Genomic DNA, 14,918 nt, shown 5'->3' with positions numbered 1-14,918 from the left:
ACGGCGAGGAGAAGGAAAAGAAACACAAGAAAAAAATTGTTAATATTTACATCAAAAGCCTTCGCACTAGCAGAAATGGGCACATTATTTTCTATTGCTTGGTAAAAAGCAACAACACGTTTTTTGGTGGAAAATGTGATTAATTTGCGCTCACGAAGAAGACGTACAAACGGATGGCTGGATGCGGGTGGAAACCAAGACGTCGCCGTGGGGCCATATCTTCGCGATGACCATCGTCGACCGCCGGCGGATGGAGCTGGCAGCAGTGGAGAACCTGAAGCTAGCCTGCCAACTGCTATATCCCCACCCCCGGAACCAGCAGACAGTGCTGATGATGGCGACAGTCCACCAAATCCGACGGATCCGGCGTCATAGACGATCGGGCCGCCAGTGGACGGGGAAAATGCCGACCGGATGGACGCCGACGAGGAAACCATCATTGCCAGACGCCACCAGTCATCGTACGGTGAGGGGGACGACGAAGTCACTGATGCTGACGGCGACGAGGATGGTGGGGCGGGAGGTGGTTTATAGTTCATGACTTCCAGTCAATCCAGCCAGAAGCAACGGATCTCACCAGTCAAAACACACACCCTGTTTACGTTTCTTCCTCTCTTGCTCGTCACGACCAACCAAAGGCACAAAAAGGACCTTCAAAACCGTAAAACAACTCTAACACACTTAAACCACTACGCCAGCTGGGCGATAGGGAAATAGTAAAAAAGAAAAGAAACCACCTACAATGCACTCCTTCAAATAAAATAAATAAAGGACACAACACCGGGGGCACACAGCTGAGAGAAAAGCTTTCGTTGTTTATTCTACCTCCTCCACAGCTTGTTTGGTCCTTTTTCTTTGGGAAAGATTGCCCCCACAACGCGACACACGAAACACACGCACAGACAAGATGGAGAAGTGAAAAACTGGGACGAAAGAAATCGTAGGAAAAAAAACCCTCTCACACACAGCAATAACGCTGGGGGTCTTCTCTCCTCAGCGAGCCCAAAAACGGTCGAATTTTTCGCGCAATTCCACCATCCCCATTTAATCGCTTAAATGTGACTGATTTAATAGCCTTCCGGTGTGCCAGCAGTTAGGCTCACTATAGACGCGCGGTCGGTCCATCCGGGTCCACAGCCCCACACGCGCAGGCACACACAGGACACATACACACACAACTAGGGACAGACGGAGGAACGCACACATTCGGAAAAACATACCGAAAAAGGTGAAAAAAGAGCGAAAGAGCGATAGGATTCAACGTGGGATGGGGGGTCCTCCTACTATTGTGCCGTGGCTCGCACACAAACACACCATCATTCACGACCAGGATTCACAGTTCCCTTCCCGGCAGGAGCGAACCCCACCAACAATCATTGAGCGGTGGGGTCAGTTTCCGCGATTGGACCAGGAACGCATCATCGTCATCGGAAAAAGCAGGGTAACATCAAAACGCCCCACATCAAACACAAGGACGAAATTATCTCACACCTCCCGGATACAGCATGATACTGATGATGCCGATGATGATGATGATAATGATGATGATGCTGATGCAGCGAATGGTAGGTTGGGACAGAGACAGAGAAAAAAGGACACACAACAAAATGCAAGGGGAAAACAACAGCCCACTTGCTGCAAGTAGAGATGATTTTCCCAACAACAACCCCAGAACGCCCACCCACCCACAATTCCCATGCGTGTCCCCACCCCCCAACCTCCCCCACCGATCGAAGTAGTTGTAGTTGTGTGGGTGTATTTTGGAACAACGAAAGGGTATAGAGCTTTGCTTGCGTGATGCGAAAAAAGGATCTGCACGATATGCAAAATTGCCCACCACCTCCCTCACCCACTCCCTCCTTCTTCCGTCGCGTTTTTCCCTTTTTTTTTTGGGATGAACAGTTTTTTTTCTCGCTTTTATCTCATGCCTCTCTTTGTCTCTCTTCCTTCTCCCGTGCCACATATGGTCGACACACAACAACACGGTGGATGCAAAATGGAAAATCGCACACAAACGCACGAAACGAAACGGAGGGAACGCAACATCAAATTTCCATGATTACGTCGACCTCCTCCTTCCTTCCCCCGCACCACCCAACCGTTTTCGCGGGAGTCCACCCAAATGCCAATAATCATTTATTCTAGCGCGCCCCCCCCCCCCCCTTTTGAGCCACACACTTCTTTCCGCCCGCCCTGCGAATCAAGCGGGGAGTAGGGAATTTTCCCAAATGCACGTGCTATTCGAGTAAAAATGGTTGCATATCCGCTGGCCGTTGCGCCAAGCGAGGACGAACGAATGTAGAATGTGGATGAAAGGAACCGACGGTGGAAAAACGGGTTATACAAACGCAGCGGAATAAAAGCGCCATTTTACAGCAATCTGGTACGCACACGGTGCCGTGGGCGGGCGGTTTGGGAGGTGATAGAGCAGGTGTTCGCAGAAGGAGATGAAACAGGATGGAGTCCTAGTCAGGCTTTTATTTAAAAAAATTAACTACATAAAATAAATGCAAGCCACAAAAGTGCACCAACAAAAAAAGTGCAGCTAAATAGGTAAGAAGAGGGGGGTTAGTGTGGGGAGCATGCAAGCAATTGCAGGCTTTCAATTAGTCACGGCGCGGGAGGCACGGTGCAACACTAGGTCCTACCCCAGGGTGGTCAGCAATGCATAACGAAATTAGGGTGGTCCCGAACCAGGCCCTTTTGCTGGTGGCTTTTGACCACAGTCCATCACAGGGAAGGTAGGGAGGAGCGGGCCGGTCGTTTGGCCGGTCAAAGGATCCACACCACACGGTCCTACAAAATAAATAATGCGAAAATAAAATAAAAAATTGCCATCACATCGCACTATACTGTTGCGTATCGCGCTGTTTGTTTCACACGAGCGTTTTTCTCGGATAAATAGGGGAAACGATCGCAATGTACACCCCGGCACCGAAAAACACAGTTTCTCTTTGTCCATGCCGTATGATAAAATCATACAGAGGTAAGAATAACCACCATTGATTTCGATCAATATTTAAACACATTTAAAACCTACTTTAAAAATAGTACTCCGTATGGGTTGCTGCTTTCTGCAACACATCAAAAGCAGATGCATCAACAACTTTTGTAATTCGAATCTTTTAAAATAAATTAAATGAAATCTTAACAGGAAAAATACCAGATGCCATCTAGGAATATTGTGGGGAGGTGTTATGTTCTTACATTTTTTTTATATTTTGAAAATAAGTGTATACCTCAACGGTGTATATTGGAATAATACCCCGTACCTACTGTTCCACAAGCAAGGGTAACAACATTTGTAGAACGAGAGGCTTGAATCAAATGGAACCCGAAACTGATTGGAAAGCACGAGAGGAGAACAAACGGGAAAAGTAGTTGCATGATAATAAAATAAAAATTATTTATTATCGTCAACCTCTACCCAAACAACCACACAAACGAATCATCCTCAGAACCTTAACTTTGCCAGTTTTGCATTCCATCATGGCGAAAGGTCCTGCTACTAGTACTGAGCTGTTTTAATAACAGTTCCCATATATTTAGTGATAAACGGTTCGAGAATGATGCAAGCCAATGTTTTCTCAAATTTCCTTCCAACTTCACAAATTTGTTAGTTTCATAATATGTTCATAGCTCCACAGTACACGTTTTTTGCTGTTCCTTACATTTCGCCACAGCCAGCCTTAAAATATACAAAAATAAATTTCTTCAACATTTGAATTTCTTACTATTTTTTTTAATTGCATAGAAACACCATTTGTGCCAAATTGTGAGACTCATAACCAGTTTCCCGTTTGTAAATCGATCTATGAAAACGAATGTAAATGTAAGGAATAGTAAAACATTTGGTGAAAAAACCGGTAGACCAAATGAAGCTGTGGTTTGCGTCGACTGAGGGGTTTGGACTCTGAGAGAACTCTGCATTAATTTAGGGATCCAGTTGCAGTGTGTGCCCATCGACCGCATTCACACACGCACGCGTCTGTTTTGTGGTTGTAATTAAACTCAACGTGAAATGGATGAGCGCACTGGAAGAGCAAAGGGGTCGCGGATCCTGCCGAGAGAGCCTTTTGGAAAGCGAATTAATTTACGGAAATTAAGGATAAAGTATAAATACTTTTTTTTCGAAAAAGTTTAGAGTGGAAGCGCAACATTGTTTTCTGGCTGTCCGGCAATAAAAAAAACAACGCCAGGACAATATGTTAATTTACAGGGAACCATACTCCAAATGTACGCCAAATTATTATGCCATTGCAATGGTCGAGTTGTTAACTACTGGGCTAGGTCAGTGTACATATCAGATTCAAGCGTAAATTTTTCGAAAATGATCTTTAAAATATATCGCTTTTGCATCAATTCGATCCATTTAAATGTAATCACCGAAAACATCACCATACAAAACGAACCTGTTTTCCCAGCGAGGGAAGTGTGCTATATAGCTGGTATGTTTGGTTAAAAGATTTCAATGCTTTTTTTTGTACTGCAAGCTACTTTCTCCCTCTCTGTTTCCCGCAATAATGATCCATCTCGCTCTTGCTGGGCTTTCGATTGGTGCCGAATTATATCGTATCGATAGCATCCATATCCAGCAAGCGCAGGAGGATAGTAGTGTCCGAATATATTTATATCCCACTCCACACACCGTGTTGTGGCGTACATGGCCACGCTCACATACTCAAACGCACCCCGTCTCCGGTAGAATATCCTGTCGACCATTCATCTCCACCCCACCAGCTCCTCCTCCGCCCAACCACTCATGGTGACACAAAAGCCGAACGCGCGGAGTAAATATAATTTATTTTTTAATTTTTATTAATTTTCAACGCATTCATATAATTTTCAATATAATTATGCTGCATTTGCAAATATTTGCATTCATGGTGTGCGCCCGGGTTTGGTGTTGCGCTGATATCGATGTCTCACCCCAACCTCATTTCGCAACCGTCGTTACCTCCCCCTTCGGCTCGATGATCTCGCCGTTGCGTGCAAAATGCGTACTGTGGTGTATCCCGAAGCACCAAAAACCCACCCCCTCACGCACACACATACCAAACACCCTGGACAAATGTCAACATGATCCGGGGATTTATTTCCCAACCACCAAAGTCCAGTTTCGAAGAGACCGGAGTGTTGGAGATTTAAAGTGTGCCGTATTCAGCGTGGGCCTTAATAATCCCCCTTTTTCCTGAACTTGGAAGTCGAAAAAATGAATATATGAACAGATATTAACATATGTGAAAACAGATAAAAATAATCACAAATTTAACGAAGGGCGGTTAGTTTATTTGAGATATCAACAGGATGGATTAGAATTATGCGTGTAGCAGTGATCAAATGTGATTTTTTGGTTATTGAATTCGTTTTACGAACAGTGTTTTTATATGTAAAGCGTCACACCTAGAGTTGTGTAATTCAGATTCAGATTCATGAATCTGAATGATTTTTTGCGTTTTCATGAATCTTTTAATGAGGGATTCAAGAACCCCAAAGATTCGTTTACTGATGAAAAGTGTGGAGCAAAAAATGGATAGAGGGACTCCTTTTGTTTTTGGTTTTATGATCCACGCCAATGCAAGAATCAGGGAGATTCGTGAAAGATCTATGAAAGATTCATTAAGGTTTTGAAAGATTTAGGTGAAAAATTCGCCAAAAGATTCATAAGACACAACACTAGTCACACCTCATTACATACATCTATTATGGTTTCAACCATTCAGCACTGGTAGGAGAAAAAAAAAGACAATTAGCGATTGAGTTCACAAAAATTCATCAAATTTCAGGTGAAACTTATGTATGCAATCACAATTTTCACCACCCACACAGCGAGTAACATAAAAATATGACGACGATGTTATATCTGCTATTGAAATTGATATTGATATTGATAATGATGATGATGATGATGATCGTGGTATACACTGCATTTTCACCACAACTGGCCCCGGACGAGATATCGACTAGATAGATATCCTTTTTCTGTCAGCATTGGGGCTAAAACCAAAGCTGGAGCGGACGGAGGACGGAGGACGGAGGGGTTTCGATTATTGATTAAATTCGTGAGGTTGCAAAAGCCGCCAACCGAACCGCGATCGATCGCGGTTTCGGGGAATTTTATTTTAAGCCGAATCGATAAAAAGGTAAAATCATACGAATAGAAATTTACCGTTTCCACCGTCCACCGTTAACTTAATGTAGAAGTTTTGTAGGAAGTCAAATTAAGTATAATATTTCTCTACCTCCAAACTAACCAGCTTAAAATATACTGTGGATAATAGAATCTTCAATATTGTTCAATCAATCGCTCTATGTAATAATTAAATGTAGAAATGGAGTTACCGAGGAAATCATTCGTCTTTCAGGGCTAAGTTATCCCGGGTGGTACCGTCTGATGGAGCCTAAGCTCACAGGAAGTCGTGGGGATCTGTAGGAAACCGAACGAGTTGTAATCGAATTCCGGAGGGAAAAATACAACCCCACCCACAACTTCGCAATGTGAAAATAACTAACTTCATTCTTCACAACCGGGGGATTGGCACGAAATTGCATTGAGCTCGAGCGGCGGAAAACATTGGGAAGAAATCGAAACAATAGTTCTTCTCTGCACACCACCGTCCTCAATCTTGAACCCGCCCTCTGCTCGCCCCTCCCGAGCGGCGTTTAATTTTGCACCGAAGGATTTTCCCATTTTCTGATGGACGTTTTTCATTTTTAATTTCATATAAATCCATCCAAGATAGTTCCCCGTCACTTGCCTTCCCATCCCCGGGCAAGGCTCTTTCAATTTCTTCCCTCGTGCTCTCGCAACAACATCACAGTGCTGTCGGGACCGGTCGGTCGGGTACGAGGACTGGGGCTCTAATTTATTTACTCCTTCTTCGTGCATCCGACCCCTCTTTCTCGGTACGAGCTGTGAAAGACTTTTCCGTACCAGTTTTCCACCCCAAGAGCGACGACCGACCGTGAGCTTTCCACTCCGGACGTGGGGCGCGTCCCTTTGCCACGTACGTGCGTACCACCCAACCGCTCTTCCTTCCCAACCGAGGACGGCCGTACTTTTTCTTAATTATGGTACGGCAGCCGGGCGAGTAGCGAAGGTGGAAAGCGTTGGCCCGCTTCCTTCGGAAACGGAACATGAAACAATGGTATCAAGAAAGCGGAAAGTGGAGGGGTTTTCATTCAGGGAAAAAGGATCTGCCGGCAAATATCGATCAACTCTTGGTTCTTCCCCAACACGACGCCCTCGAGCTCATCGATATCGAATGTATGTACGGCGTAAGTGCTATAGAAACGCTTCATCGTCTTCACCGAACGATATGGGAAAGTAGAAGCTTAGCTCAAGACAAACTTCTATGGTTCAGGAAAATTGTTCCAGTACTAGCATATGTTTGGAATATCTACGTACATAATGACATTGTTTGCTGGGAAGGTGGGTAGTATTGGACATCTTTGGGAAAGCAAATACCGACAAGAAGTACATGTACTGAAGTCAAAAGTACGAGTTATTTGCATGAGTTTGTGACGTTGCACTATTTTTGCATGGTCTAATGAATTTCTTCAAAAACAATTCAATCCAATGACTCCATTAAACCACACCAGGACCACTCGATATTGACAACCTCTTTTACTACCTTATCACGTACATATATTGTGAACATCGAAAATACCTCCGACGATACGAAGCGAACAGTACATAAAACAACATACACTCCCACCAAAAAAGGAACTATAAACAGTATGTATCTTCCAGCTAGATGGAACATCGTTCCGCAATTGCCCCAGTTACATACAAACAGCATCAGTCATTGACCCGGGTGGTGGTTTCCGACGAGGTTTCCAGCATGAACCGAAAGGGATGAAGTATAAGCAAAAAAAAAACGGTAAACCTGCCCGGTGAAATGTAAAGCAGACGACGACCGACTGCTGCGTCTAGAACACTGCTGCCATAATTCCGCTACCTTCGCGTGCCACCTCCTCCTTCTTCGAATCCTACTTCGAATCTGAACCAGCGGCTGATGGAAGTCAAAGTTTTCCAAGGTCAAGGTTTTTTTTTCTGTCCCCCCTCTTTCTTTTTTAAACCACCCGTGTTTTAGTGAGCCGATGATGCCGCCGGTACGGGCGATGACGGTATGCCTCTCGCGGGTTTTGTTTTCGTTTTTGATTATTTTTCCTCCCCCTCCCATCTCGTCATCCCACCGACATCTGCTTTCGTTGTTGCGCCCACTACAGGCAACCACGTTCTTATCGTGTATATCTCTAGACCGGGTGTATATGTGTTTGTGTGCACTCTGCGTGAGATCGCGCAAAGCAGAGAAAGCAGGCAAAACGAGATCCCATCCGATCCCTGAAGGCATAAATCATGCACCAAATGCCGGCGGTTCCATGTGTCCATGCTTTGGATCCATTCCGACCCGCTTTTTTCTAAACGCATCGAAACCGTACAACACATACACATGCACACGATGTCCTTCCTTCAATGCCATCACAGCGAACCGTTTTCCTCATGGCAGAAGAAGGAAAGACGGAAGCGGTGCGAAAGTAATTGCATAATAATAGACGGCAGCGGTTAGTTCATGGGGATGGTTGTTCATGTGGCCACACGCTCAACCCACTGTCGTCATCATCTCACCGGACGCGACGACTCACAGCTGTTTTGGGCTGCAGAACGAAATGCAACAGATGAGCAACTACAATAGCTATCTCTCAGCGGCATGGTATGGGGACAGGACCTAGACAGGTATGCTTGAAACCTAGAAGTACTGAGTAGAGCGGTATAAAAAAAGGAAGTATTGCTATTAAAATTATCTTGCGTCAAAATAGTGTGCAAAACTCACGCATATATAAGAAAGTCTCGATCCGATATAAGAAAGTCTCGATCGATTATCGTCTAGTCGATAAGAAAGTGTATACCTTCTATGTTATACGCTTTCATAATAAATCATTACAAATCGATCAATAAGTGGGATGAAGTTATGATGAGATGAATTAAGATCTCGTACAAATTAGTGCAAGTGCAATAAAAAACGAATGCGTGCAACAATACAACATCCTGAACCTTTTGACGTTGAAACAACAGTGTAAACCAATTGCATACAATTTCGAAGCGCACTCCTGCATAAAGCAGGACTCACCCAACTAAATACCACACCGCTTGGACAGCATTTCTACCTTCGCACAAAAAGTGCATCCATTCGGAGTGCACTTGCGAATCGAGAGCGCACAATAGCGACAAGCGTCGCGTATCGCCAACCAATCGAAAGCATGACGTTTGTACTTTATGCGCCCGTGTGTGTGTTAGTGTCCTCCTCGTCCCGGAGGAAAGCGCGCGCGAACCAACCCAAAACTCACCACAAAGCACACGGCAAGATAATTGAATGACGTCAATTAATGTCAAAATGTTGTCTAAAACGATTCGCCTCTCCCCTTATCGCAAACCTCCCTCCCGCTTTCCGCTGTGTGTTTGTGTTAGCGGTTGGCAAAAGCATGATAAAAAAAGTCAGACTGTGCTGTGTGCAATAAAAATCGCATTTCGCAGAGCCAAACTCGGACCGGGAAAGTTCGCTGCTGCTGCACGGATCCGAAAGCGGTTGGCTAATGGCACAAATTCGCTGGATGACGAACAAACGAGCCAGAGTCAACGACGCCCACGCGAAGGGCAACTTTGTAGAGGAGTTCGTTACGGTGACCAACAAACCACACCTCCGATGGTGTCGCCTGTACGCCCCGTTTTTCCCCCGGTCACGTCGTGTCCACAACCTTCTGGGAAATGGCCAAAAGGGAGGAGGAAACCCCCTTCGTACGTCAACAGACGGCGGGGTAAAACCCATCGGTTCATGAGCAAGAGGCGGTAAGGTTCTTCGACAGGAAGGGGTGCGTCCATAATAAACGCATTATTATTATTGGTGTTGCAGCAATGACAAGACGCCGACGCGGGTTGGCCAGGATACCGCCCCGCCACCCATTTTAGCGGGACCATCATATTAACCTTGACGTTGACGGAATTCGTCCTCCGTCCTCGTTCCCCAACTTTGCTACGTAAAAGGAAGGCAGCAGAGCAAGAACGTCGCTATCGCTACGAATGGTTCCGGTCTTTGGTGGGAGTTGCGAGTCAAAGAAAGAGTAAACATTGTATGTTTATTATTTCCAACAGCGAACTCCTCGCCCCATAAGGCACACACACACACCCAAACTAATGGAGTGAGAGGGTCATCCATCGCATCGTCTCGTCTCGATTCCTTTGCAAAAATGCAGCACACAATTTATGTTACTTTGAGGCCCGACGTCTGTCGTAAAACGAGTCTCGTTCTTATTCTCCGTTTACAATGTAGATTACGCTCGACTTGGCCCACGATTCCTGGAACAGGGAGGGTTCCGGAGAGAAAGATGTTCTGCCTACAGGATGGATTTAATTCGTCACTGATTGGGCGGCCATCCTTGTGCTTGGCCAAAGAATGGTAAGAATTGGAGAAGACTTCAGGTATATCTTTCAGGTAAGAATTAGAGGAGACTTCAAATATTTCTTTTAGATTTAGGTTTTGCTTGTGCAAAACAGCGAGACACGTTGGCAGTTCCCTCGACCAATTTAGATACGACAAACGTCCTTAGCGAGTCCTCACTAAGAAGGATTCCTCTACCTTCCCCGTGAAAAAATGCAACAGCGCTGTGTCACTTTTTTGTCGCCGGCAATAACTTTCCTCCAACATCCCTTCTGCCGGCAAAGAAGAGGAAATCAACCGGCAAACCGAAAAATAAAGATAAAAATAATCACCAGTAGCGTGTGGTGAGCATTTTTATGCAGACCCGGCGTCGTCAACGGAGAGAGAATGCGAGACCCGGGCGCCAACCATTTTTATCACCTACACGTTAATCATCCCAGTCGCTGGAAGCGGTGGTGGGTCGGGGGGTCTCCAGTCCAAAACGGCGACCCACGTGCGGCAAGTTATTAATTTGTAGTCGGCAACATTTTTCCCCCTTTCTTCTCGGGCCAACATTTATCACATTGTGTTGGGGGCCCGGTGGGCTTGGTTTATGGGACAAAGTACTTTTATGTTCTTTGGCTTTATCTAGCATACACTTTTCCTATCAAGGATTGTAATTCCAACACCATCCTTTGTAAATTATTTAAATCTTCTTTCAAATGTAGGTTAAATTGGTTTACAAAGATGTCTTCACATTGTGAAATTATGCCACCCGATGGAAAAAAACTCCTTAAAAATAGTCAATCTCCTAGACTTTCGAGAATTGCAATTTCGATACCAATCGGAAAACATCATCCATCACCGATTGAGCAGTCGGAAATCTTCTCCCACCCAAGTGGCGGCAAAAACGCATAATGGATGCAGGCACAGCTGGTGTATTTCGATTGCCGACACGAGTCGTCACACGTTTTGGAGCGTATCACAATAGTACCCGACAGGCCGTTGCGGCGCAAGCACGTAAACGTCAATTGGTAGTAAATTTTCCCACATTGCTGCTGCTCCACTCGAAACCCGCCGGTTGTTGCGGCCGGAGTACGAGAACCGACGAGAGATTTAGATCCGAACGTATCTCCCACTTGGCATCGCGAAGCGTCGCATACAAGGGCAACAAAAAAGCCATGATCAGAATGAGGCCGCCAATAAAATATGCTTCCCAGTGACTCATCCACTTTTCCTCCGTTTTCGTTAACTTAGTCCCCTCCCGTCGACGGAAGTAATGACAGGCGTGCGCGCGCGTCCGTTGGAAGAGTAACGTTTCCACCATGGCGAGTTCCATCATGCCGGTATAAATCGTGTTACGAAAAACGATCCTCCCGATTGGGGCCCCATATTCTGGTCTGGGTCGGGTTGCAGGGGGGGGATTCGAGCAGTTTTGTGTCAACGCGCGGTTGAGTGGAGGCCTCGCTTCTAATTTCCATCAAACAATCGATCAAGCGTCGTGGTGTGTTTTTGCCGTCGGTGCAGATAGAATCTCGCCCTGCACGTAGTGGAACGTCAAAAGACAACCGAACGTCGTCCGCTCCGTTCGAGCTGTTAGTTACGTTAGTTCGAAAAGGGTCGCTTCACCTCGGCGAGACCGGACGGGACCCGACCGTGCCCTAACGTTCGTACCTTCCCCTTGCGTTCTGCTAATCGTGTGTGTCTCCGCTAAATTACCAGCAGCGTTTCCACCTACCCGGGAGGGTGCGCACTTCCCCCGGGAGAGCACAACAAAATCCCACGTCGCATCGGTACGACGACTTTGAGACTCCTCGAGGGCGCGCACTCGCGGCGCAAGGCAAAACTCGCAAAGCGGTCGTCGGGTCGTCGCATGAAGAAACGTCGCGGCTGAGAAGAACGGCGCAGCGAAAAAATAAACGAGGCTCACATAACCATCTTATCCCCTTTAGACCCGCCATACATCATCATTCCAAAGAAACACAACGATTGAGTGAGTTCAGGTCTCTTGCGGTGAGGCCGCCGTCGTATCGTCCCCGGCCCGTCCCGTAGTCGCAATCGTACGCCGCCTCCCGTCCCTCCGCATATCACGGCCATTCGAAAGCAGCCTATAGAAGGCAGGCACACTGCGGCTCAGTTTTGCCCGACAACGACGACGTCGACGACGTCGACGGAACGCGCTGCTGCCACAACACCGCATCGAAATAGAGTGTGTTTTGTGTGCGCCCCGTGTCCGTGGTGCTCGTCTGAAGCAGCACCAGCAGCAGCAGCAGCAGCAATCGGTCGTATCAGCGCGCAGAGGGAGCACCGACCGAGCTGTAGTGTGCTGCTCTCATCATCAGCGCGCTCTACACACCACCACCACGCACGCCCTGGCTAACAAGCGACGACCCGGACCGGATCGACGAGCCCGGGCTGTTGTGTGTGCTGTGCCGTGCCCGTGGCACCGAGAGCAACGGCACACTGCGATTGCGTTGCGCTACGCCGCTCGAAGGTGGTCAAAATATGTACACGACAACAAAGTTACAAAACATGGATGGAGAAACTCACCAACAGTGAAGTATTAAGGTGCGTCAGGCATCGAATTGGATCATCGACATTTACCTACAATGAGAAAGGGAAGGTTACAACAATGAGTAAAAAAATAACACTTGTTACAGTTACATACTTAGCACTTTTTTTCAAAGTAGCATGGACTTCTAAGGTCTTCAAATATGTTTAAGCTTAGACAAAATATTAGGTGTTCTTAGAAGCTATTTATAAACAATCAAACAAGACCATTTCTCTAACATATACTGCAGTTTTTAACAAAAATATATTCATTTGACCCTAGCAGGATATTAAACCATCTAAAGCTATAATATCTCTGCCTTTGCAGAAACGAGCACTATTAATGGTAACGTTCAACGGATATTTTTTAACGAAATCATTCTGTCCGATTTGAACGACAACAAAATCACACCGTGCCTGGGCGGTCGGTGTACCATCGAGTCGGTGCTCGCTGTGCTGTGCTTCGCTTGTGCGCTGTGTGTCGACCGTCCCCGGGTCCGGGTGTCGATGTTCATTCTCGATGTGTTTTTTCTCCCCGATATCCCGTAAAACAGCTCGACCCGTGCGTCCGAGCGACAGAGTGACAGAGTGCGACCAGGGTTTTCGGTCGGTCGGTCGGTCGATGCTGACGGTGTTTTGTGCTGTTATATAGCTCAGCCATTCCGTAGTGCGGCGTTCGGTTCGTGCACGGCAAAAGTAGCACCAGCAGCAATAGCACCGACGAGAGAACCAGCAATAGCAACAGCACACACACGGAGCGCACCACCGGCGAAGCACAAAGCATTAACTCTAGAGAACCAACCTTCCCCTACCTAACCCCGTGCCGCCTGGCATGCCACTGGCAGCCAAGTCGACCATATTTCTTCCCCTCGTGCCACCTTCAGCTGAACACAAACCATTCGCATTTCCCATTCCATCATCCCACCGCCGTGTACCGCCCGCCGCATTCGCGCTCGTTTCCTGTCCCCACCGGCCGCCCTTTCCGGACACACACTTTCCGCACTTCCCCACCTGCCACCCAGTGCCCTTATTATTTACCCTGTGCGTCTTCTCCATCTCTTCTCTGGCCATCCCCACGAGCTATTCGAGCACATGCTTCGCTGGTGATGTTTTTCGATGCTGCTGATGTCGCATCGCAACTGTCAGGGCAACTGACATTCAAAGGCACACACATACAGCGGGGGCCTCGGCGGTTTCTACATCGCATCGACAATCTAAAGCGCGCTGCTGCCATGGCACTCGCTTTGGAGGACGGTTTTATTGCGATAGTTAGGAGGAACCGAACCCGAATGGAGCCAACCCAACAGTGCTGCCAGCGAGAGTGAGTGAGTGTGTTTGGGAACAGCAATCATAGCTAGGCCAGCAGCAGCAAAGGGAAAAAGTTTGTACACGGCGTATTGCGATTTGACCGCCGGGTGACGCATGCAGCCACCGCAGCTCACACTCTTTCACGGCCGCTGGCGAACCCCTAGCATACATCGGGGGGAGGGGTGGGTGGCCTCGTTTAATTTCACATTATTATAGTGCCCACTTTTTTTGTTTGCAATTTATAAATTGCCACCGAGAAGATTAAAAAAGGCGCACACGTGTAACGTTAACTGCATGTCGACCCATCTCGCCCCCAATCTACCGAACGAAATCGTTACACAATTAAACGCAGTATACGCTGGAGTACATCCCACCACATCACGCGCCCTCGAGGGACGACGAATATCTCACTTTTTCCGTGCAAAAGCCTCATCCCACCGGGCAGCAAAATGCAAGGGGAAACACAATTATCGACCGGATTAGGGCAGGCGGATAAGGAAACGTGCAAAGAACGATTTCCCATCAGCCGGTAAGACACGAGTTCGAGCTGGTCCACATAGTGAATGTATGTGTGCGCGGGTTTTTAAACGCGCGAGGAGACGATTAACTTTGATCGACAGATAACAACCGGTGATGTTGTTG

The 14,918-nt window shown here is 46.9% G+C and overlaps 1 protein-coding gene across 1 annotated transcript in view; it reads right to left on the bottom strand.

Annotated features, from left to right (window-relative positions):
- LOC131284708 (trithorax group protein osa-like) overlaps positions 1 to 14,918 on the bottom strand; it is a 153,345-nt gene that overhangs the window by 17,301 nt on the left and 121,126 nt on the right. The window lies entirely within an intron of this gene.

This window comes from Anopheles ziemanni, chromosome 3 (genome assembly GCF_943734765.1).
Source record: "Anopheles ziemanni chromosome 3, idAnoZiCoDA_A2_x.2, whole genome shotgun sequence".
Classification (NCBI taxonomy): domain Eukaryota; kingdom Metazoa; phylum Arthropoda; class Insecta; order Diptera; family Culicidae; genus Anopheles; species Anopheles ziemanni.
The sequence above is the reverse complement of the archived record's forward strand: the minus strand, read 5'-3'. Positions and strand labels throughout refer to the sequence as shown.